We start from the raw sequence: 27200 nt of genomic DNA on the forward strand, positions 1-27200 counted from the left end.
CTAAAATTCCTATGTACATATATACACATGTTATATATAAATAATAACATATTTTATTTTGTTTATCCATTTAACAGTTGTTAGACTTTTAATCACATCTACTTTTGCATTACAAGAAATAGTTATGCTATGAGCATCTAATCACGTATTGCACGGAGCCATATTGGATTTGGGCCTAGCCGCTTTTTGAACTGCAGGGTTCAAAGTGACTAGGTAACTCTGGGCTGTTTGGCCACAGAGACTCACCCCTAAGATGACTGCATTAAGTCTTAAGATTGTTGAATGAAAGCCTCTCCCATGAATTTACGGCACAGGAAGATAACATTCAAGGGATGCCTCAGCTCCCTTAGCAGATACCTGTTACCTCCTGAATCAACACCCGGTGTCTCCACCGCCTGACCTCATCATCTACCGCCTGACCTCTTTGCCTCCAGCTATCACTACCTATATCCACACCTCCCCCTCCTCTGTGTTTCACAAAGGACACTCCCCCTACCTGAAAGCCTTAAAAGTTGTAACGTTCATCCCAATAAACGAGACCTTGACAACAGAACTTTTGCTTGGTCTCCTCTTCACCCCCATTTTGGCCCACAGGTAGAAAGCCTCTTCGGGACCCTGAATAACTGGGTCCCTGCTGGCGGGGACAAGTGGCGCCCGAACACAGGGACCCCGAAGCAAGGCTGACTACAGGACGGCAGAGATAAGAGAGCTGCAGCGGGAATCGAGGACTCTTCAGGCCACATCGCTCTTGTGTCGCTGGAGAGGGAGGTAAGGACCAGTCGAATAATTGTCGTCTAATTGCCATGGGGAAGGTATGGATTTAGGAGTCTTGTTTCATAGGAGAGATCAAGCACTCACTCAGGGAGAGAGGATTAAGAGTTAAGAAAAAGGATTTAATCAAGTTCTTTTGTTTTATTGATGAAAAGTGTCCATGGTTAATTTTAAGTGATTTTTTTTTGTCTTTGTGTGAGAAACTTGTCCTTGGTTTATTATTGAAGGAGCAGAAATTAATTCCTATAGTTGGAATAAGGTTGGAAAGTGTTTAAATGTCTTATTGTAAGAAAAAGGATCCTAGGCGGTTCCGATTCAGGAGGTAGTGTCTGTGTCTTTGTGTCTTTGTGTTTTGTGCCGGCTAAACTCTGGGTCTGTATTTGCTCTGGACTTCTGGAGTTCTGGAGTTCTGGTTTTGCAGATGCTCCCATCTCAGGCTGAGAGGGAGGATCATGTCTCAGGAGAGAGGCAAATGTGAGCAGTAGATGTGCCAGGGACTCACCGATTGCGTTGCCCTGGGAGACGTCCCAGGAGGTAAGAAGGGACCTCAGGGACGCCTGGGAGATTCCCATCTGGGTGCTGGTGAGGATTCGGCCATTCTCATGGATTGGAGAAAAGACCCGCCTTTCCGGCTGTCTGTATTTCCAGAGTGGTCTTTGTCTGTCTTAGGTCTTTGTTTTGTGTTACTTGTGACTTTGACAATGGGAAGATTCTGGTTGGGAAGGAGGAGTGATGTGGAATCTGCTCCAGTTCATCTGTCTTTGCTGAGCTCATGGAAGCTCCCATCTGAATCAGCTCAGTTTTGTGGCAATCTCGTGGCGGCCGCTTGTTTTTTGTTTTGTGCGCACTTTTGTTTTTTTGTCTGTTAATCTTTTGATTGTCTTTCTATGTGACTAAATGCTTTTGCCCTCTTCAGCAGACCTCTATTTTCTGGACTCTCTTCTTGTTTTCTCACCATCCCACTCGGGATGCTTGTTAGTGGCTGTTACAGGAAATCTATAATGCTCACTTGAGTGTGCTTGAGAAACAAGAATTTCAGGTTTGCCCTGGGTTCCTTTGGGATAGGTGTGGGGATAAGCTTGATTTCTATTGCAAATGATGTAACATTGCATATGTTAGTACTCCTAATACTTCTTGGGACTGTGCCTCTGGGAACACAACCTGTATAAGTTTAGAAGTTCTAAAAGGCAGTCATGACCTTTGTGTGTAGGTTCAGATAGTGTCCAGATTGGAATCCTGATGCTAAAGACTTAGTAAGACACAAAAAAGAGTTGAGAATTACTTAGGGCTATCTTAAGGCAGAGTCCAGCTAGGTGCTGCAAGGACATCTGCTGTTGCCCTGCAACACAAGGCTTATGGAGATAAAGTTTCAGTTGTGTTAATACAGAATTGTAGGCTAGAGTCTTGAAAGTATTTAAAAAAAAGAAACCTGGTAAAACATATCTTATTCCAAACAGCAATTAAATTGGTTATTACAAAATACTGATATTTGGCCTATCACATATACAAATTTTTCAGGCAAAGTTGGTAATTTTACTCTATGCATGCTTTTGTATTTCCTATAAATTTGTGCATGCAACCTATAGGAAATGAGCTTACTGTATTTATAGGTGGTTCATCTAATGAAAAGGCTACATGTATGATTGGATCACTTGTTTATTCTCTTGAGTTTCTCCTGCTTCAGCACAGATTATTAAATTACGTGCTGTAGCCACTGTTTAAAAAAAAATCAAGCTTTCAATTCATATACTGATAGCCAATGTATGGCTTATGGTTTACAGTTGATTAAAAGTTTCCCTTTTTAGATACTACTAGCCCTCAAATTTTACAATTACTTAATGCTCTATTAGAGGCAGGTTTTCTACTTGAAATCAGTGAGTGATTTCAGTGTGAATGTCTGACAACTCACTGTCCTTTCAGTGCTCTGGCTCAGACAACTAAACAAAACCATAGACCCAGCTCTTTGAAAATGATAATGGAGTTGATAACACTCCCTCACAAAAAGAGGAAGACTCCATTTGCTTACTTTCAACTCCCATCCTCACCTTACCAGCTCAGGGATTTCTAGTACACTGAATCTGGATGCTTATATTTAGGTAAATAAAGCTGGTGAGGGGCTGGAGTGATGACTTAGTGGTTAAGAGCACTAAGTACTGTTCCTTTATAGGGCATTAAAGAACTCAAACTGGATTGCCTGGACCCCTTAGCAAGGGAGGACAATGATACCAGGCAGATTATAGGCCTTACATAGGAACAGTTAGTCAAAAAATCTCATTCTTTATATATCCAAAACAATAATGCTGGAGACAATAATTTGGTATAGGAGTCAATTTATAAATACAAGTGCTCAGTGTCCTCAATTTAATCCTCAAGGACTTATTTTAATAAATAATATTTTAACAATATTTTAATAAATAAAAAAGGGGAGTTATCCCTGTATGCTAAAATATACTCCTTTTATTTCAATTTTAAAATTTGGATGCCAAGGAACACTCTGAGTTTATGGCACCCTACAAATAGGCATACTTCTGCCTAGGTGAAATAGAAAGATCCACATATTGACATGATCCTGTTCAGATATTTTATATGGGGAAGAGGGAATCTTTGTGTTTTTTCTACAGGATGCTACAGGATTGTGCCAGCTGCATGAGTGGCTGTTGAGCCAGGCTGATCCTGGGAGCATGAAGATTCAGCTCTTGTGGTTCAGGTCCCTGAAGTCATTCCTCTGCCCTGAGAGGAAGATGGAAGATTCCCCCTCATCTTTTGTCATCACAGAGATTTTGGCGTTGCTGCAGTCAGTGTTACCACTGAGTGTTCCCGTCCCACCACGGACAATGCTCAGACCCTCTGTGCACTGCTGCTTGCTGGAGAAGACTGGACTCCAGCTGTTATCCCTGCCCCCCTCATTCCCCTGGTGACTCTTGCTGCCTTAACTGGTGTTGTCATTTTGCAGTCTGTAGCTTCACAGGAATGCCATCTGCGTGAAGCTGCTGTGGACTGGGGAACTCTGCCCTGGTTTTGCAGATCTCAGACATGGTTCCATTGCCTGCTGCTTGTTCCAGAGAAGAATGACCGATCCTGAACTGTCCTGGGAAAGACCTTGACATTTCGCTGCTATTGTAGTAGCCATTACTACTGCAGCCATTGTGTCTGCAGTGTCTGGAGTTACCTGCCCCCCTAATCTATTGTTAGGCAAGCACAGTGGGTGAACTTTCAGGAGTAGTTGCTAACAATTGGGAAGTCTAAATTTTATTACATGAGAGGCTTGACTAGGCCCTTAGTGGTATGGCCATAGCAGCTGAGGAGAACCAGATGAGGTGCCCACTACTTATCGGGAGAGGCTCAACTTCCACAATCTCTTAGGTAGAGAGCCTCTTCGGGACCCTGAATAACTGGGTCCCCACTGGCGGGGACAATGTATGCATACATTACTTTTCAAATGAGAGTTTTAAATTTAAAAACGAATATAATCAGTATGATTATAATATTTTCTCAAGAAAACATATCTAAGAATATTGCAGTTAAAGAATAGAAAATATGTTTCTTTCATGGCAAGGCATAGCACCACCAGTTACAAGTAGTATGGAAAAATTAAAGAAAAATTAAGGAATTCAGTGTGAACACATTAGTTGTAAAAAATACTTATTAAAGTTATTTTATTATGAAATTAACATTTTATTCTATAAAACAGAAGAAATGAGATTTCAAAACGTAAGTCCAATTTGTAAAATAAAATTGTCAATTCTCTTTAACCAAGCAAGTAAAAGATCTATACAATAAGAACTTCAAGCCTCTGAAGAAAGAAATTGAAGAAGACCTCAGAAGATGGAAAGATCTCCCATGCTCATGGATTGGCAGGATTAACACAGTAAAAATGGACATTTTACCAAAAGCGATCTACAGATTCAATGCAATCCCCATCAAAATACCAATCCAATTCTTCAATGAGTTAGAACAATTTGCAAATTCATCTGGAATAACAAAAAACCCAGGATAGCTAAAACTATGCTCAACAATAAAAGGACTATCCCTGAACTCAAGCAGTATTACAGTGCATGGTATTGGTACAGAGACAGACAGATAGACCAATGGAACAGAATCAAAGACCCAGAAATGAACCCACATACCTATGGGCACCTTATTTTTGACAAAGGAGCCAAAACCATTCAATGGAAAAAAAGATAGCATTTTCAGCAAATGGTGCTGGTTCAACTGGAGGTCAAAATGTAGAAGAATGCAAATCGATCCATGCTTATCACCCTGTACAAAGCTTAAGTCCAAGTGGATCAAGGACCTCCACATCCAACCAGATACACTCAAACTAATAGAAGAAAAACTAGGGCAGCATCTCGAACACATGGACACTGGAAAAAATTTCCTGAACAAAACACCAATGGCTTATGCTCTAAGACCAAGAATCGACAAATGGGATCTCATAAAACTGCAAAGCTTCTGTAAGGCAAAGGACACTGTGGTTAGGACAAAACGGCAACCAACAGATTGGGAAAAGAACTTTACCAATCCTACAACAGATAAAGGGCTTATATCCAAAATATACAAAGAACTCAAGAAGTTAGACCGCAGGGAGTCAAATAATCCTATTAAAAAATGGGGTTCAGAACTAAACAAAGAATTCACAGCTGAGGAATGCCGAATGGCTGAGAAACACCTAAAGAAATGTTCAACATCTTTAGTCATAAGGGAAATGCAAATCAAAACAACCCTTAGATTTCACCTCACACCAGTGAGAATGGCTAAGATCAAAAACTCAGGTGACAACAAATGCTGGCAAGGATGTGGAGAAAGAGGAACATTCCTCCATTGTTGGTGGGATTGCAGACTGGTACAACCATTCTGGAAATCAGTCTGGAGGTTCCTCAGAAAATTGGACATTGAACTGCCTGAGGATCCAGCTATACCTCTCTTGGGCATATACCCACAAGGTGCCCCAACATATAAAAAAGACACGTGCTCCACTATGTTCATCGCAGCCTTATGTATAATAGCCAGAAGCTGGAAAGAACCCAGATGCCCTTCAACAGAGGAATGGATACAGAAAATGTGGTACATCTACACAATGGAATATTACTCAGCTATCAAAAACAATGCCTTTATGAAATTCATAGGGAAATGGTTGGAACTGGAAAATATCATCCTGAGTGAGGTAACCCAATCACAGAAAAGCACACATGGTATGCACTCATTGATAAGTGGCTATTAGCCCAAATGCTTGAATTACCCTAGATGCCTAGAACAAATGAAACTCAAGAGGGATGATCAAAATGTGAATGCTTCACTCCTTTAAAAGGGGAACAAGAATACCCTTAGCAGGGAATAGAGAGGCAAAGATTAAAACAAAGACAGAAGGAACACCCATTCAGAGCCTGCCCCACATGTGGCCCATACATATACAGCCACCAATTAGACAAGTTGGATGAAGCAAAGAAGTGCAGACTGACAGGAACCGGATACAGATCTCTCCTGAGAGACACAACCAGAATACAGCAAATACAGAGGCGAATGCCAGCAGCAAACCACTGAACTGAGAATAGGACCCCATTGAAGGAATCAGAGAAAGAACTGGAAGAGCTCGAAGGGGCTCGAGACCCCATATGTACAACAATGCCAAGCAACCAGATCTTCCAGGGACTAAGCCACTACCTAAAGACTATTCATGGACTGACCCTGGACTCTGACCTCATAGGAAGCAATGAATATCCTAGTAAGAGCACCAGTGGAAGGGGAAGCCCTGGGTCCTAGTAAGACTGAACCCCCAGTGAACGTGATTGTTGGGGGGAGGGCGGCAATGGGGGGAGGTTGGGGAGGGGAACACCCATCAAGAAGCGGAGGGGGAGGGATTAGGGGATGTTTGCCCAGAAACCAGGAAAGGGAATAACAATCGAAATGTAAATAAGAAATACTCAAGTTAATAAAAAAATAAATAAAAAAGTCAATTCTCCTTTTTTTTTGCTTTAACTGCTATTTTATTCTTACTTTGCAATTTTCCTCTATTCAATATAACTTGATAATATGCCCCCTTCCTAATTCACCCTAGAATCCTTCCACCACATCTAATTTTTTCATGTTCTTTTCTTTTGGATATAATTCACTGAATCCAATTAGTGCTGCCACATCTTCATTGGTGTGGAGTTGTCCACTGAGGCATGCATACAAATTCAATGAAAAGGGATTGTCTTTTTCTTAGCAGCAATTAACTGCCAACAGGGTTTCAGCTGAAGGTGGAGCATCAGAAAACTCATCAGTGCTGGAATAAACTGACTTGATCTTGCACATGTATTATTTAAATGACAGGTGCTCTGAATTTATGCATGCAACAGCCTTAGGATGTCCAGACTATAGCATCGCACAGCATTGTCCTTCATCCTCTGACTTAAATTCTCATTCTTTATATACTCTGCGGTGGTTTGAATGAGAACGGACACCATGCGCTCATATATGCTTGGTCCTTAGTTGGTAGAGATGCTTTAGGAAGGATTAGGAGTTATGGCTTTATTGGAGAAGGTGTGCAACTGTCGGTAGGGTTTGAGGTTTCAAAAGCCCATTTTTTATTCCAGTTGATGCCCTCTCTCTCTCTCTCTCTCTCTCTCTCTCTCTCTCTCTCTCTCTCTCTCTCTCTCTCTCTCTCTGTCTCTCTCGCTTGTGGACCCAATGTAAACTATCAGCCACTATTCCAGCAAGATGCCCACCTGCTACTCCGCTTCTCCCCAACATGACCCTCATGGCTTAACCTCTGCAAGCCACCAATTAAATGCTTCCTTTTCTAAGTTACCTTGTCATTTTTTTTTTATGGAAAGAGAAAAGCAACTAAGATATTCCATCTGCCTCAAAAACCATCTACCTTTTCAGTATAAAATATCGATAACATTATTACATTATTTGAAGGTATCAAAGAACAAGTTGTTCCTTTCTATTTTCCGTTCATGTCCTAGGAGGTAATCTGAAATTTGAAGAATTAGAACCTGAATAATGTAACACATTCTCACTGTATCAACGTATGATGGTTCCTGTATGGGGAGATTTGTCTATGCTTTCGAACTCACTTTCAGCTCAAACACCAGTCTAGCTAGTGCTTTGAAGGAATATTTTAAATGCTATTAAATTTTAAGCCAGTAGACACTAAGTAAAACTCATTATGCTCTATAATGTGGGTAAGCTTCATCCAGACAGTTGGTGGCCTTAAGGAAAAAGACCGAGGTCTTCCAAAGAAAGAATTTTTGCTGATAGACTTACACTGTAACATTCCCATTCTTCATGGTTCCTTGCAAGGCTGCCATGCAGATTGCTGGCTCCACAATGGCATAAGGCAGTTTCTTAAGAGTATTACTGCTATAACCTCTCTATGTCTGTTCATCATATTCTCGGTGGTTAGACATACATACAGATAAATAAGGTTATACTGGTTCTTTGTGATCAGAAATCTTCATTGTTAATTTTATTGGATTTGTAATCAGATAAGTGATACACTTGCCATATATATGATAATGTTTCCAGGGAGATTTATATGAAGAGAGATGATTAACTCTAAATGAGAATCACACCATAAAATGATCAAAAATGGTAAAAGGCAGATGCCAGAAAGCAGCGGTCTCTTTCCCTCTCCCTCTCCCTCTCCCCCTCTCCCTCTCCCTCTCCCTCTCCCTCTCCCTCTCCCTCTCCCTCTCCCTCTTCTCCCTCTCCCTCTCCCTCTCCCTCTCCCTCTCTCTCTCCTCTTCTCCCTCTGCCTCTCCCTCTCCCTCTCCCTCTCCTCTTCTCCCTCTCCCTCTCCTCTTCTCCCTCTCCCTCTCCCTCTCCCTCTTGTCCCTCTCCCTCTCCCTCTCCCTCTTGTCCCTCTCCCTCTCCCTCTCCCTCTTGTCCCTCTCCCTCTCCCTCTCCCTCTCCCTCTCCTTCTTCTCCCTCTCCCTCTCCCTCTCCCTCTCCCTCTCCCTCTCCCTCTCCCTCTCCCTCTCCCTCTCCCTCTCCCTCTCCCTCTCCCTCTCCCTCTCCCTCTCCCTCTCCCTGCTTTCTGACATTGGATGTAATTGGATGTAATGTCTTGGTATGCCTCATGGTCCTGCAATGCCCATTTCTCCCTAGGCTCTACTGTACACTCAAACCACTCCTTCCTTAAGTTCATTCCTGTCAGACATTTGGTAAAAGTGCAAGAAAATCAAATAATAAACTCTGTTTATCTGAAGAACCCCGATTAATAAGCCTCCATGCCTCTTGCTATTGGAAAATGCTTCTCAGGACATTTCTGTTAAGTGTAATCATTTTATAGTTGAAAAAGCTGATAAGAATTTAAGTGATATGTATGAATGCACACACAGACCTCAATGGAAAAGGGGTAATCTAAGGATTATTTAGGATGACAATTTGCAGTAAAAATTTTAAAAAGCATAAAAGAATATGGTCATGCAAAGTTTTCCCCATGCTGTGAAGTTAGAAAAGTTGAAGGGTAAAGCAAAATTATAAAATTATCATTTTAAACATATACAATGTGTTGAAAAACATTCACTTTCCTAGTTTCCCTAAACTACTTTATAGTATAATTATATGGTTCCTGGAGGCTAGTTATAATTGAATTATAGGGTGTCTTATTCACAGCCTAGCTAGAGAAAAAAATTGCTCAGCTCTGCTTTGCGGTTCTCTAAACACCAGCTAGAATACTCATGAGGCAGCTTATAATTCAATTATAACTCCCCTCTGGGAACCATATAATTATATATAAAAGACCTAAGCCATCATATGTTCTCCAATTATTTTTTGTTATGAAAGGATTTGTCTAAGTCTTATATTAAATTTGAATAGGTACAAGTCACTTTGAACCTCAAGATTTACCCAGATACTAAGATAATAAAGCGTATTCACCCAGGTGTAAGGTATAGGGATAGATTTACTTACCCAAACAAAAATAATGCAAAATATGTATACATTTCTCTAGACACACACACATACATATACGCCACACCACATACATTTATCCATGAACACATACATGCATATATACAAACACCACTGTCCAAATGAGGAGACTTAATAAAGTACATAAGAATATTCTTTAAATATTGGAAATAAAATTTGGAAAACATTTGTTTTAAAGTATAGAATACCAAGCATTTTTTATGTATCAGTGTTCTCAAAATGACATAAAATATGTGTGTGGATATGTACAGGTTATATAAAAATAATTTAAGTGGTTTGGATATATGAGGAGTTTGGTACTTTCATATCTAAATGGGGGAATTTGTATGTGTGTATTTGAACTACAAGTATATATACTTATTTTTAATTACCTAATTTATTTTTGAATATTATACAGGGTTATATAATGTCTCTTGATACAAATGCACAGCACTTCATGAGATAACTCGTCCATATCCCTCCCACTCTCCTCTGACTTTTTCCCCTTCCTCTTAGGTAAACAGTTTGCTTCTATGTTCATGTCATCAGTGTATATATTAGATACTTAAAAACACACAGACCCACAAACACATTCATCTTTTAATGGACATTACAATAAAAAAGTATTTAAAATTGGTTGTACAATTACTATGCCTTGGAGCTAAAAACAGACCAATACATCATAGCAATTCCTTAATGGTACAAAATAGTGTACCTATTGTAGAATAAGTCATGAGGACAATTGATATTGATCTCATTCATTGGATATTTGCCCTCCCTCTTCACCTCATTCATCTATTCATTGACCAAATAGTTGCAGAACACTGGCTCTATAGCTGGCATCATACTTTCCCTCACTACACAACATTCATCTAAAAATGCATTTGAGTTCATGAACACACACACACACACACACACACACACACACACACACACACACATACCTTTTCTACGAGGACATATCCCATTATCTCATTTTAAATATTGAATTGAAAAGTCGGCCACTTGTTTAATATCTCACATATTCTCTTTGTTTAGCACTGCCCTTGGCCTGAGTAGTCAGGAAACCAAGGAGTATCCATAGCAGACAATGCTCTAGCAAGCTTTATGTTTTAGCTGAAGTGCTAATGGGAGCTTATACAGGAAACCCAGCAGCTGACAATGAGAAGCAGAGAGGATAGTTAAGTGTGGTGATGTAGAGAGAGGATGAGCCACAATTTATGTATATTTTCCATAGTTGCCTATTATGATATTATGAGATTGTAGTGTGGTTGTTCAAATTATTCAGTCTTTTCGTGTGCAATCAATGTTTTCAAGTAACAGAGTGAAATTTTAAGATTCTAGGCTATGAAGTCACAATGTAGGGCTTCCAGCTTCAACACTATGACATTAAAAAAATAAAAACTTGCCCTCTTTATGCCTCCATGTGGTCATACATAAGCCAGAGATAACAATAGAATTGATCTCAAAATGGTTTTATGAAATCCACTTAAAAAACCAATATGGGATAAATACTTTGAATAATTTCTGGTGCATACAAAGTACTTTTAGCAAGTTAGTGCTTATGTTTGTCATTGCCTTCTCTCTCATCATCATCTTAAAATATTGGAAGGAGAGACTAATTGTCATTAGTTTATGAATCACTTGTTGCTGGGAACTATTTATGTCAAATTTAAATGGGATGCTAAGAGGTAAAAATAATTTTATATACCCAAGACAAGACACCAACTACCTAAACCTAGTACAATGTATTAATGATACAGACTGGGAAAGTTCAGCAGAGGTAAAGGCATTTTATTTAGAGAAAGTAAAAGATGGGTAGATAACTGCTAGAAAACTGCTAGAATCAGTGATGTAATGAAATATTTAGAAGACAGTGATTGGCATAATTAAATGTGCCATGTCTGTATGTATTCCATGCCATTTGTCATGAAAGTGCTGTGGAGAATGCAAGTTGCAGGCATAGGTGACTTCCAAACTCTTTCCTAAGCCAAAATTTCCATTTAAAAATTGTGCAAACTGTTAGGAAGCTAAGAGCTACAAGGGGAAATCTGGTTTAACCAAAAGCAAATACCTTGAAGCAACAAATTCAGGATTGTCATAAAGTTAAGATATCTACAGATAACTTCTGCCTACATCAAGTTTTGTCTAAAATTCAGAGAGTCTGGGACGTCTTCCCCAGTTCCATTTCCTACTGGCATGTAGCCCAGAGTCCCTCTCAGCAAGAAGCATGATTTCTGAGTAGAGCTACTTATGTTAATGAGCAGAAGCTGAGAATTATACTTCCTACATTGTTGTTGCCTTCTTTACTATTACCAAAGAGGAGACTGCATTAGAAACATCTTACAGCATTAAAAAGCTCACTGAACTGAGGGAACTTCAATGTTATGTAAGAAGCCTGTTAGTTCATTTTCACTGGGCCTCAATGTTATCATCTAAAAAAAGGTAGCAGCAAATTAAATAAGGGGTCACTTTCAGACTGAAAATATATTGTAATCCTATAAATCCTGTAGTGACTTTTGAAGAGTATTTTACGGAATTTTTCAAGGCAATTAAAAAAAGCAATGAAAATTAACATTATTTTACATAGTTCATTAAACTGAACAAGGTATTGCCAAACTACATATTAGATTCGAATAAGTGTAGAAATGCAGGGAAAGTAGTTTGATTTCTACTTCTCAGTACAGAAGAGAATGCTGCTTGACTCTGAGGTGAACATTTTATAGACAGGCTATCTTCATAACGTCTTTTTATTCTCATTCCTATTCACATATTTTGCCACAATGTGTTACTTATTGAAATATAGAAACATTTGGCATAAAGAAAAAGTCAAAGGCCCAACCATGTATGCTTCATAGCTGGAGGATTCAAGGCACAAGATGTGTTTTCTTGAGAAACAGGAGAGCTTAGATCATGAATGATTCCTTCTCACCGCATGAGAATAGTACTTTTTCAGGGTACATAAGACATATTAACTACTCCTTCTTATCATACATCGCCCAAGAGAAGAGTGAACTTTTCTTAGAATATAAATCAAGTCATCTTGGGGAAAAAAATTCCAACTCCTCAAACATTTAATAGCTTTTCAACTATTTTAGGCCATTTATTCCCAAAGGTGATATTTAGTGTTCTCATAGATTTCACTCTGTCATATTGATTGTGACCTTCAAGATGAAACAGATTTTGTCAGAGAATCCAAGGGAAAGAACGCAAAATTTGTTGACAGAAAATGGGGTACGTTATGGAGTGTAGGGTTTTTTTGCCTACTCTTCCGTTAAAAAAGTATTACTTTCTACTCATTATTTAAACATTTTCAGTTTCTCCGTTGTCTCATGTTTTCATCTCTTTAGTAACCCATGTTCATTCACCAAAGGCAATGATCTTTCAGAGACAATTGGTGAGTTAAAACAAATTTCTCTCATGGTAGGGCTTGTACAATTATAGCGAAGACTGAAGGAGATTTCCTAAGTAGTTGCCCCCTCCTGTTGCTTGTAGTTGTTTATTTGGTGTATTTTGTTGTGGTTTTGTTTTGTTTTGTGGGAAGGTGCATTTTTGTTTGTTTGTTTGTTAGTTGGTTTGTTTGTTTCAGCAGGGAGTTTTTATGTTTTCAAACCTTTGCCTAGAGAAAATTATTCCAGGTGCCCATCTAAACCTTCATGCTCTATCCTTTGTCGAGAGAATAAAAGTTGGCTTTGAAATAGCCTGCAATTTTCTAAAATTTCAGTGAAAAGTTGATTTAGAATTGACCTGCACTGTCTTGAAAGACACATGTTAAAAAAAAAGAGAGAGAGAGTAATAACTAACATTCTAACACCGTACACTGAAGCACACAGAATTTTAAGTAAAACACTCTGATTTGCATTGTTGAAGAAAGAAATAGAAAGTCATAGCAAGCCACTGACTTGGAAATAACAAAACTGTTATTATGATTCACTGTGAATTACAAACTGTCCTGGAGGAAGCCAGCTAAAATGAAAAGAAGGGAAGATGTGACAATTTTAGGGGTTTCCATTTGTCATTAATTCTGCTATATCAGTTGCCATAAGAGATTTAGTCATCTCAATGACTCGCCCTTTGGTTGATATAGAAAAAGTTCAGAAAGCTAATTAGGAAATAGTAAGGAGCAAAAACAGCAAAAACAAAAAAAAAAAAAAACAAAAAAACAACAACATCAACATCAACAACAAAAAAAAAAAAACTCCAAAAGTTTCTCTTTTTTTCTTTAAATCATAGAATGTTAAAGATGAAGAAAGGTATAGGAAAGAAGTTCAACAAATCTAGTATTTAACACATAAGAAGGCTTCAAGTTTCTGCATGGAATCAGGTAACACCTCAGAAAACTGATGTATAAAGCTGATACAGAATAAAATGAAAATGTGTAAGTAAGGTAAATGGGATTTGGGGTGTAGGGGTAAACATGTCTAATCAAACTTCTCTGTAGAGATTACAAAGCAATAGAAGTATCTGGAAATGGAGTGTATTCAGAGAAGGCAAACATTTGAGTCCATTCTAAACGAGGATTTCTCATCAGTCTTCCACAGAAAGCTCATCAAGTAAATGTATCTCAGTGTTTTTCCTTCATCATAAACATTTTAACTTTAGCTCACTATTTTGCATAGTATATGGTTTCCCTTGAGCTGTTTGGTGGATCCCTTCGGGATACCATCATGGAGTCAGCCTGTGTTCCGAACAAAAAATCTCAGATCCCGAACTGAACAAACTACTTCTTCCCAAAGCAGCCAGATCTCTCCGTTACTAATTAGGATTTTATGTACAGTAAAACGTTAATTAAATGAAGCTCAACTAATGAAACATTTAATTTCATGTTCTATACTCAAACTTTTATGAGAAAAAGAAGCCTTGTTACTAAGCCAGCAGATATCTTGGATTTACTAAAAGAGAAACAATTTCATCTCCCAAGAAATGAAGTGCTGTTATAAGAATTCAACACAGTATCAAACTTTGTCTGCACGAGAGTAACTGGTTTCAGACTAAAGAACATGAGACCCTGAGAGATATTATGAACACTAAAGTAAAACATAATTATCTCCTCTAAACTGTAGTTACCAAGATAATTAAATGGACTACAGTTTTATCATACATTTCACTGACAAAGACTGAAATAAAAGATAAATGCGCTACTTAATTTTAAAGTGCCTTAATTAGCATTTGCCTCTCTACATATTATAGTTAATTATAGTTATCCATGTTACAAATATATGTTTATCACTGTTATGGGTGAAGAAAAAAGGAATAGTTTATCTTTATCTCTATAAGTATCACTGATAAGGTATCTAGGTGTTTATAAAACAAATTGAGTAAATTAATACAGAAGTAGTTACTACTAGTCAGCTGCAATAGACTAGACTTTTCATTTTCCAAGAGTTGCTAGCTCTGTATTCACATATTTTCTTGAACAATATAAGTGCAGTACAAAATTATAACTGATGCATGTATTATGTGAACATATCTTTATTAAACCATAAGAACTAAATTTTATCTTGAAGCTCATAAAGAATATTATTTTAAGTGATAAATGTACAATGAAAATACTGAATTTCCATGAGTTCTGTAGGTTTTATACAACGAACTGGCTCCTCAATTTACAAGTTAGAAACAGACCTGTTGTGTTGAAACCAAAAGGTGCTTAGGAATGATTTTCCCTTTTCACACTAAAGTTCTCAGAAATAAAGAAGGATGCTTTTCTTCTCTTTTATTGGGAGTGTTATCTTGTGTATTTATTTTATATCATTGCTACTCTAAAATCAATCTGATGATGTTTTAAGAGACAATAAAAGCCAGAACTATAAAACATAGATTTATCTATTGGTGACAGCATTGCAAGAAGAGCCATTTACAGTAATTTGTCAGTAATTTATAAGAGTACTAGTTGGGGGCCAAGACACCAGGATTTTCTTTGTGTTATCAAACTAAAAAACTTCCCAATTTTAAAGGAAGTATAATTCGTGGTAAGTTAATTGCTCACGCAGGGACTATCATCAGGCATGGTTTGAAGGATGTAATGAGCAGGAACTATTCAGAAGTTTGGGGAAGAAATTGTAAGGCAATATTGCTGAACCTTTCAGGTCTAACAGGACTTGTCACAATTCCCACATTTTAGATCTGATTTGGTATTTAAATTTCTTTAATGCTATGCCCTGGTCACATAATACTCATGTCATATAAATGAACTTTTATTGGTTAAGGCTGTGGGGATAGACATTTGCCTTATTACATTGAGAAATGAGGGGCTGAGGCAGGCAGATTACTTTAAGTTTAGGGGATGCCTAGGCTAAATAATGAGTTCATGCCTTAAAATTTCTGAAAGAAACAAGACCATCATTAAAAAGCAACTTCAAAATAGCAGTCTGAAATAATAATGCATAATATTGACCTTAGACTCTACTCCAAACACAATTACACTCATGGTAAGAACACAACAGTAAAGATTCATGGGCCAAGTATTTTAATATTTGATAAACTTTGTGCATCATATTGAGGCACAAAAACAGAGGATAAGAAAATGGACCTGTTGTATTCTAAGCCTCCTGCCTCCTGCCTCCTGCCTCCTGCCTCCTGCCTCCTGCCTTCTGTCTCCCCCCTGCCTCCTGGTCCCTCTACCCTTTCCCCTGCTATTTGTGTCATTAGGTGTTCTATCCTGGAGCAGTGGTACAGATAAGGGAAAACCTACTTCCTGGCCAACTCTGTTACCACCCAGGCCCAGATCCAAGGCTATGGATCTTTGAATCACCTTTGAATGTTTGTTCTGCATGAAAGGGGCAGACTGCCTATCCAAAGCTGCAGGGTCTCACTGATACAGGACAACAGCAGGATAACTGGGAGGAGGGAGGAGTCCCAGTGAGGATCCAATATTGATGGTGTCACAGAAGCCAGAGATCTTAAGCCAGACACATGACTCATTGCAATGAACATTTGCAAGTGAAGATTTGTGGGCACAGGGATATAGTGTGGTACACACTATGAAAAACTGTTGTTTGCACGACATGATATTGTGTTTGTATATTTTGCTTGTTTATGTGTTTATGTGCGTGTGTGTGTGTGTGCGCGCGCGCGCGCGCGCGTGTGTGTGTGTGTGTGTGTGTGTGTGTGTCAGAGGAAGATTATAAGAGCAAAAGGTGGATATGAGGGAAGATGAGCGGGACTAGGGTGCATAATGCAACACAAAGAATCAACAAAATGTTTTAAAAAATGGTATTACAATAGTACTTTGACAAACTGATTCAGGGGCCATGGTTCTCAATCATCTAATTATAAATTACTGTGTCTATTTTTTATGTTTCTTCCATAACTGGCCTAGGTTATATGTTTGTAGACATTGTGCTGGCTCGTTTTATGTCAACTTAACACAATGTTAAGCCTTTAAGGAAGAGAAAACTTCAATTGTGAAAATGCCTCCAGGAGATTGACATGTGGGTAAGTCTCCTGAGCATTTTCTTCACTACTGATTGATGTGGACCAAGGTTTGGGTGGCATAAGAAGGCAACTGAAGTACCGTGGGTAAAAGGCCATGAAGCAGAAACTCCTTCATGGCTTCTGCTTCCGGTTTTAGTTTTAGGTTTCTTCCTTCTTGAGTTCCTTTTCTGACTTCCTTTGGTGACCATAATGGTAGATTGTGATACAGAAACGTAAGCTAAAATAGACTGTTTCCTTCCCAGATTGCTTGTGATGGTGATATTTTTCTATAGCAATTGATACTTTATCTAAGCTAGGTATCTTCCTGATTTTATTTGTATTAAATAAAAATTAAAAAAATACTCGAAGCACTCTGTAATTTCTGTTTGCTATAGAAGTAACTTTTACCAGAAAGAAATTTAGCAATTTATGACAACATTGAGAATCACAATAAAAACTTATATTCCCCCATCCCATCTCCATTTTAGTTTGTTAGCTAGGGTTCTGGTGGTGTTTGGAGAAATAAGATAAATTGAGGAAGAAGAGATTAAAGGCATTCTAAAACTTAATGAATAATCAACTAAAAATATCACATACTTACTTTGCTGTAATGGCCAATCATAAAATGTACCTGTAAAAATAAAAATGCAATTTCAATTTCCTTGATCTTTTATGTTTATATTATCAAAAATGATAGAGCAGCTTTAAAATTTTATAACAGAAAGGTCAGCTGAGCAAAAATGGGCTTTCACAAATCTCACCATGAATATTTCTTCACCCTTATAAAGATGATTAAAACTTAAATTAGGAGTGATATGCGATATTTTTCATTCCTGTATCTTAACTATCAATACTGATTTGTCCTGTGGCGTTGTAGGTATGTGGGTAAGAAAATGATCATTCTTAAAATAAATCATAGCATGCTAGTGGGCAGGAATCACTGTCTGCCAAGGTTCCTGTCCAGTTTATCACTTCAAGGTCTACCTAGTGCATTTTTACTTCATTAATCAATGTTTGAACACTTAACAAGTTTATTCCGAGTCAGGGTAAATCACTCCCACACCCTATTACTGCAGGGCTGAGTTGGAGCAGATGATTGCCATGAGAGATTACTGGGATGCTTGACAAACGAGCCTATAATGTTTCATTCTTTCCCTGTCAGGTAAAATTTAGTGGAATTAGGATTGACATCAAAGGCATTTCTGAAAAGGTCATGATCTTATCACATCACTTAGATCAAGCACTATAAGGATTTGTCTCAAGATGGGTAGGAAATCTTTATAACTCTAGACAACCTGGATAAGGCATTCGAGGTTCCTCCCTACCCTAGTACATCACTGAATCTGTTGGAAAGTTAAAGGGCATAGTGTTGATGGGGATGCTTACTTAAATAATTCACCAGATTTGAGGATTAGTGCTTGTAAGACACTGGATCACCAATCATCGGTTTACACACATGGTTCACAACACTATCTTTGCCCTATGTACTCTCAGTGTGGTCACTTTCTTAGTCCATTTTTTTTAAGACCAGCACAATATTGAAGAAGCTTTCTTTTTTCCCTTGTATATTTTTGGGTCTTCAATTCTATTCCATTGATCAACCTGTCTGCCTCATACCAATACCAGGCAGTTTTTATCACTATTGCTCTGTAGTAGAGCTTGAGCTCAGGGATGGTGATTCCCCCAGCCATTCTTTTATTGTTAAGAGTTGTTTTCAATATTCTGGGTTTTTGCGTTTAAGATGAATTTGAAGCAGCTGAAAGAGTCAGACACAGATATGTGCACCTAACCAATGGACAGAAGCTGCTGACCCCTGTGGTTGAACTAGGAAAAAGCTGGAAGAAACTGAGGAGGAGAGAAGTCCTGTAGGAGGATCAGCAGTCTCAATTAACCTGGGCTCCTGAGATCTCTCAGATACTGGACCGCCAACCAGGCAGCATACACCAGCTGATATGAGGCCATCTTAAATGAAAATCTAGTCTTTCTTAGTCACCTGCCACATCACAGCAAGTAAAAGATGCCACATCAATATTCTATGACCTAAACTCTTCCTAAATTTGCCTTTGTGATGGGTAATGTTTTCCATTCCATAGAATTTGAAATTATCTACAAGATAAGTCTCCAGATACACCTATGGGTGATTATGATCTTTTTTATTCCTTTTAATTTTTTTAATGTTCCGGTCATTACCCACTCCTGGTCATAATTTTAAATAATTATATTACATTTATTGTGGTGGGAAAACCATTCTAGGAGTGTGTAGCACCACTTCTTAAGCCAAGATGCTGGGTTACATAGAAAGAGAAAGTGAGCTAAGCACAAGTATCCATCACTCTCTGCTTCCTCATTGTGAACACTATTTAACCAGCTCTTTCAAATCCCTGCTCCCTTGACTCCCTGCCACGATGCATTAAGATTTTGAAATGTGAGCCAAAGTAAGTTATTTTAAACTTTCTTTTGTGATAGTATTTTATCAAATAAGAAAAGAAATCAAGCTTCATAATGTGTTGTTTCAGCACTGGACAGCTACAGCCAGATTAGCCTAATTCCTAGCAGCAGTGAGGAGTAGCCCACTACCCTTATCATTGATGCATGCTACTTGGCATGCACATTCTACCAGTCTTTTTCCAGTGACAGTTTTGATGCCATCAGATTCTAATATTCACATTCCAATAATAGTATTCTTAATATCCACATAGTACAGATATTTTACACTATGACACTCTATAAGAAAACAAATTGTCAGACTTAATTTATACTCTACTTTAGTATTAATATTATTTCCTTATTCTTCCTTATTCTTTTTTTCACAGTTCTTCACCATCTAGGAAAAACCAAGTCCATCATTTCTTACGAAAGGCCCACTTAGTTTAGAAGACATTTATTGATTGCTTCAAAGATAATCAAACATACCATTTATAGTATAGTCCTATAAGATCATCATCATACAGCACTTGCACTTGGCACTTTTAATTCCATCATGGTTCATTTACTTACCAATTAAAAAAAAACTAGAATCAGTTAGAAATGAGGTATCGATGAGATATTGCCTAGATTATATTGGCTGTAGGCTTGCGTTATAAAGCATTCTCTTAGTGGGTTAAGTGATACAGGAAGAACCATCCTGTATACGGACAGCCTCATTTCATAGGATACAGCTATACTGGAATCGAGCAAGTGAGATGATCAAGTGCAATAATAAGGGATGCTTCGAGTCCCTAAAGTGACTTTGGCACTGTGATGGACCATAACCTTTAACTGTGAGATATAGCAAGTTCTTTGTCCCTTAAGTTGCTTATGTCAGAGTATTTTTCAAAACAGAAAAAGCAAACAAAGAAAAATCATGAAATTATATTTAAACTTCAAAAATTCTCCCTTCCCTTCCTCCCTATCGTCATTTCCTTCTCCCCTTCAAATTCCTGCCCTCTTTTAAAATTATTCCTACATTCATATACACATTTATATATACATATATCCCTAAATGTAACATGTTAATTCAATATAATGTCACTTGCATGTATGTTTTCAGGGCTGACCATTTGGTATTGGGCAAATAATTGCTGTGCTCTTCACTTAAAATTGACACACAATAAAATTCACTCACTTGAAATCTCAAATTTAATTATGTTTTACATGTTTCATTCGATTGGTCCATAATCACCACAAATCAATTTTGGAATCTTTGTGCCATTCCCAAAATATATGGTGTGCTCATTTGCATAACTTATTTTTTTAAAAAATATATTGGATATTTTATGTAGTTACGTTTCAAATGTTATCCCCCTTCCTGGTTTCCCCTTCGCAAAGTCACTATTCCAGCCCCTTTGCCCCCTGTCTCTATGAGGGAGCTCCCTCACCCACCCACTCCTGCCTCACAGCCCTAGCATTCTCCTACACTGGGGCATCGAGTCTCTATAGGACCAAAGACCTCCCGTCCCACTGATGCCAGATAAGGCCATCCTCTGCTACATAAGCAGCTGGACCCATGGGCCCCTCCAAGTGTACTCTTTGGTTGGTGGTTTAGTCCCTGGAGTTCTGAGTTCTAATTGGTTGATATTGTTCTTCCTATGGGGTTGCAAACCCTTTCAGCTCCTTCAGTCCTTCCCCTAACTCCACAATTGAGGTCTTTGTGCTCAGTTTGACAAGTTGACTACCTGGATCCTCATCGGTATTGGTCAGGCTCCGGCAGAGCCTCTCAGTGTGTAGCTATACCAGGTTTGTCCCAGCAAGCATTCCTTGGCATCAGCAATAGTGTCTGGGTTTTGTGTCTGCAAATGGGATGGATCCCTAGGTGGGGAAGTCTCTTATCCCTGCCTGCGTTGCAGGCAACCAGTCATCTGCTTTTTGTATTTATAAATTTTTTTCTAGAACATTTCACTCGAAAGGGATTATAACATTTTTTGCATCTCAAATTTTTCATTTAGCATAATGTTTTGAAGAATTATTATTTGCTTGGGGAAAACAACTCCAGAAAATTTGAATATGTGTTGAAGGACTGTTCTATATATTATTCTATATATTATACAATATTTTTGGGAAATGCAGGAATGTCACTTATAGGAGATGGAGACTACCTAGAAAAAGTGTGTTCTGGGGATGACAGGTCTTTGGAACTTATATCTTGTTTTTGTCTGACCTTCCTGCTTCTTGGCTACCATGTTCTATGTAGCTCCATTCCACCACACACCTCTAACATGATGTACTATAACATCAAAAGTCCAGAAAAAAATGAAACTGTGAACCAAAATAAATCTTCTTTTTTCATTAAGTTATGTTAAATATTAGTCATAACAAAAAACACAGATATTTTAGGTATTAGGAATAATACTGCTATAAACATTTGAATATGTTTTGTTACGAATGTTTCTATTGCTTTTATATATATGTACAAATATTTGATTAGATCATTTTTACATAATACATTTTTGTTGAACTTTCTTTCATATCAGAATAGCATACCACAGAAAAGTCAAACCCAATTTCCTTGACTCCTTAGTTTACAGCATTTCCACATCTCTATGCAGTCACCAATCCTTAAAGTCCTATTTCTGTAAGATCAGTATAGGATTCTAAATTGATTTTTCTTAAAAGTTGTCATTTTCCTCATTTGTGATAGCCAGAAACCAGAAACAACCCAAATGTTCCACAACAGAAGAATGGATATAGAAATGTAGTTCATCTACACAATGGAATACTATTCAGCTATTAAAAATGAGCTTTGCAGGCAAATGGATGGAACTAGAAAATATTATCCTGAGTGAGGTAACTCAGACATATTATCCAAAAAAGTACGGAATACCCAGGATACAATCCACAGAACTCAAGGTTATCAAGCCAAAGGGCTCAAGTGAGGATGTCTCGATCCCACTGAGAGGGAGAAGAAAGTAATCACAGGAGGGGGTTAGAGGTTGGACGTAGAAGAGAAAGAAAACAGGGGGAAGAGAGGAACATGATCCGGTATTGGTTGGGGGGAACAGGGCTGAAGCCCTGAGGGCCAGCAGAAAGAATGGAAACAGTCAATCTCGGGAGGTAGAAGGTGGGGGACCCTCTAGAGTGTACCAGAGACCTGGGATTTGAGAAACTCTCAGGACTCAAAGGGAGGGACCTTCGATGAAATGCCCTACAGTGGGGAGAAGGAACTTGTAGAGACCACCTCCAGTAGAAAGGCAGGGCATCAAGTGAGGGATGGGGTTGGCATCCCACAGTAAAAATTCTGACCCAGAATTTCAGGGACAAAAATGGAGAAGAGCCTGAGGGAAAGGAGGTCCAGTGACCACCTCAAATTGGGATATAGCTGAAGGGGAAATCCCAAGGCCTGACTCCATTACTAATGCTATGGGGTGCTCACAAGCAGGGACCTATCAAGACTGTCCTCTGAAAGACCAAACAAACAGCTGAAAGAGTACCGATGCAGAAATTTACACCCAACCAATGGACAGAAGCTGGGGACCCCTGTGTTTGAATTGGGGAGAATCTGGAAGAAGCTGAGGAGGAGGGGTCAACATGGGAAGACCAGCAATCTCAACTGACCTGGACCCCTGAGATCTCTCAGACACTGGACCACCAACCAGGCAGCATACATCAGCTCATATGAGATCCCCAACACATACACAGCAGAGAATTGCCAGATCTGGACTCACTCTGAGAAGTTGCACCTAACCCTCAAGAGACTTGAGGCCCCAGGGAGTGGAGAGGTCTTGTGGGGTGAGGATAGGGGGTGTGGACATCCTCTTGGAGACAGGGAGGAGGAGGCATGGGATCTGCACCAGTTAGAGGGTGAACCAGGAGGGGCATAATGTCTGGACTGTAAAAAAAAAGATTAAATATTAAATTTAAAAAGTTGTTATTTTCCATAAGACCATTAAGTTCCTTATCTATAACTTATTATTTAAAAATAAATATCTGCTAAAATATAGCTCTAAACTGCAGCATTTGTGAGTATGATATTCAGCTGTGCATAACTAGGTTTAGCACACATGTAATCTCACTGCTTGAAAGGTAGAGGCACATTAAGTTCATGGTTTTCCTTTGCTGTATATGAATTTGAAACTAGCCCATAGTATATAAAATATTGTATGTATGTATGCATCCTTGTTCTACAATTAGGCTATAAACTTTTGAAAATCATATGCATTGTAGAAAAGGAACATAATTGTTTTCATTAAATAACTTTTATTTGACTTTTCAAGAACCATAATAAGTGTTTTTGTATTTAGTCTTTCCTTTCCATGTCAATAAATACTAGAAATTGAGGATCCATCAAGACATACATACAGTCAGATCACCCCATAACAACTGATACTTTATCTGAATTGTTCCAGATACATGAGCTGAATTTTATGTTTATAGACTTTTAGATTTTCATTTGTGTCTGAACTTGGAGTTTTTCTATTATACGATAAATATTGTACGATAATTGTGTTAGACCTATTTTTTCTGGACTGATTAAAAACTACTCACTGAGAGCAAATGCTGTATGCTTTTATTCTGCTGACCAACACATTAACCAATAAGTACATTTTGATTATACACTTCTTCCAGTATTTGAAATACCATAAAGTCTCAGATATGTGTTCCTTTTCTAAGAGAAGGGAATTTGGCTTTAGTCTATGTGCAGAGTCTGCTAATATTATCTTATGTGTCCTTGGAAATACTGCTGTATAGTTCAGGTTTCTATTTTCTTTTCTGCAATATAGACAGTGTTGGGAAAATCTCAGTATTGTTTCTTGCTACTGAATCATCCACTTAGTATGCATTCGATAATTCCTCAGTTGTTCATTTATTGTAATAATGTTCAGTCATTTTGTGTGGACAGTAGTAATACAGCTACTTAAGACTTTCACCCCTTTCTGGCTACATTTTATTAACCTGATATAATTTTACAATATCTTGTCTTTTCTCTACTCATCATACTTGAAAAAAATCATGCGTATTTTTTTATTTAGAAATTTCTTTCATAGTACAACCTGCTGCTCTGGTTTCCTGGTTTGGCTATATCCTATATCAGCTCCTTCATGTCATTAAGTATATACTTCCATTTTCTTCAAAGCATTTCCTGCTTTAGAAAAAAACATAATGCAAATTTGACTTGTGGATGTTAAATACTGTCATATTTCAAATGCAATTGAGGATTGTCTCCATTAAATTGATAGAAAAGAATGAGCATGTAACTTGATAAGCAGAAAATAATTGAAAAAATGGGAAGTTCTCCTTAATTTTCATCCAGAAATCTATTTAAACAATTATTTTATTTTTAAATAGCTTATTATCTTATATATATAGTCTTGAAAGTACCTAAAGTAGTATGTTAATTTCAATTAGATAACATTTATACTGTTAATAATAGATCATGTTACCATGGAAACATAACTGAGTATTTTAGCTTTGAGCATTGATTTTTTTTCAGCAATTAAGCCCTTAGCTCTAATGTTTCATTAACAGATTTTTATATGAATGTAATTATTTGGATGAGAATATTGAAAACATTTCCTAGTTGCAAATGACACTTGAATTGAAAGTACAGCAAAGGCTGAAAGAACCACAATTAAAACCTAAAAGACAGAATATGATGCAGGTGACTGAATCAATATTACACAAAATGTTTTCTCATTGGAAAGAAAACTTGAGACTAAGAAGTATGTTTTCAAATCCTCCACCTTGATACTGTCTCTGTTTCTATGATTAATAATCCACTGAACAAATGCTCCATAATAACAGGAAAATGTATTAATGAGTAGAGATGGGTAAATCCCTTGAAATTATTTTTCCCTGGGCAAAGGGAACCAGGGTATTATTACTGGTTTAATAATCTGCCAATTATGTGACCATAGATCACCTGTTGTAATACTGTTTGTGTCCAGGAGTCTCATTATAGTACATCTGGACGGGAACCAGCAGTATTGATCATTTTCTTTGTGTTCTGGACGACTGCTTCAGAGTATACTTACTAATTAAAATGTGATAGCTAGCCTAAGTGTAGAAACAGATGGAGAAAGACAATGTTTTCATATTTGGATTACTCTCACTGATAGAATGCCATAAATGTATTATCATAACTCATACCAATGAAGAAAATGAGGGGAGAATCTGGGGCATGTTGACAGAGGATGCATACGGAGTTATATTGGCAGTGAGTAGGGCGTTTGAAGTAGACGATCAACTCTTGTGATTCTGGAGGGAGAATTAGTACAACAGGGAAATGCCAGAAGAGGAAGTCTTTTACAAAGAAGTTTAAGATGTACACTTAGCATCCATCTGTCTAAACAAGGCTTCTGAATTCCAAGTGGTTACAGAGCTAGGGAAGAAGCAGGACTGTAGTGTGAACCTAATTCAGTTGTTTTAAGTAGGAATTTCGTTTGGGTATTTGTAAACTAGATAAAACCAAGGCAATGATTTTTATCAGTCATCAGGTTGAACCCTACAATAATGCCCTAAGCTTCTGTCAATTTAAGTTACTTAATTCATAATTATTGGGAAGAATTCTGGGGATTGTACAGAGTGTTTAACATGTTAAAACAGATACTTAGTAAACAGGGGTTATTATAATTAGAATTATTTATTAAGAAAATAGGTGCTTTTATTCACCATACCTCATTACTTACTGATTGTTTATAGGAGTTTATCTTATTTGTAGCTTTCATTTTTTCAAACTCATAACTATTGGTAGTTGAAGTCATACATGAAATATTCTGTAGTGATGGCAAACATTATAGAAATAATAGATGGTTGAAAATGCACAGAAAATAAATTTATTTGTCGAATGTAATTAAATGTATTTGTATCATTCTTAAGGATATAAATCATGACCACTTACATGAAATAGTTGAGCATATATTGGCAATAAGTTAGCTAATGTGTTCTAAATGCTTAGTAAGTGCATCTAGGGTTGTAATAATTTGGGCTGCTTTAAGTGTGTTAACATATTTATTACCCACAGTATAAGGAGACATTATTTTTCCCATTTTGCTGATGAATAAACTAATGCTATGATCTTAAATGGAATATTCAATGTTACACAATTAATAAGTGTCAGCAACAGGATCGAAATCTGTCTCTAAAATCCACACTCTGAACGCACGTTAATATACTGTTCTCATATGAATCAATCCATTAATCAGTCAATCAATCAATCAAGTACAGAGAGAATGCTTAACATGCTGTGGATGGAATACTAAATGAGTTTATCAAGAAAAAAATCTCACTAAAATAGATAATAAATTCATCTAAAATAACAAATTAGATTCCACGTTTCATTGATAAAAAGGGGCTCACAGTGAAAAGGCAAAGGAGGACTAGATGAATTTATTACCTTTCCCAGCAGTATATGAATACACTGTTTACATTTCTATTTATCAAAATAGAGGGAGAACCATTTCTTCAATGTAATATGCTGATCATATTAAAGCAATGTATTTGAAGGCCACATTTTTATCTCAGGACTCATAGTGAAAATCTATGTGTATATTACAAGTATCTTTGATAAACAATACACGATTTATATTGAATTACCTTTTACCTTGCTCAAAGTTCATTTCTAATGGTTAGTTATATTGTGCCACCAACTTTTTTTGCTGTGAGAATAATTTCTTGACTATATTATGTCTCCTTTGTATTAT

The 27200-nt window shown here is 37.6% G+C and overlaps 1 protein-coding gene across 8 annotated transcripts in view; it reads right to left on the minus strand.

Moving 5' to 3' along the window:
- Tenm1 (teneurin transmembrane protein 1) overlaps positions 1-27200 on the minus strand; it is an 889770-nt gene that overhangs the window by 731260 nt on the left and 131310 nt on the right. For 7 of the 8 annotated variants that reach the window (XM_063280507.1, XM_039100433.2, XM_063280511.1 and 4 more), the window contains one exon: positions 17687-17716. The exons of the other annotated variant lie outside the window; for it this stretch is intronic. The gene's annotated coding sequence lies outside the window, so the exon portion shown is untranslated. The remainder of the gene's footprint in view (positions 1-17686; positions 17717-27200) is intronic. 8 annotated transcript variants of the gene reach the window in all.

Source organism: Rattus norvegicus, chromosome X, assembly GCF_036323735.1.
Source record: "Rattus norvegicus strain BN/NHsdMcwi chromosome X, GRCr8, whole genome shotgun sequence".
In the NCBI taxonomy this organism is placed as follows: Eukaryota; Metazoa; Chordata; class Mammalia; order Rodentia; family Muridae; genus Rattus; species Rattus norvegicus.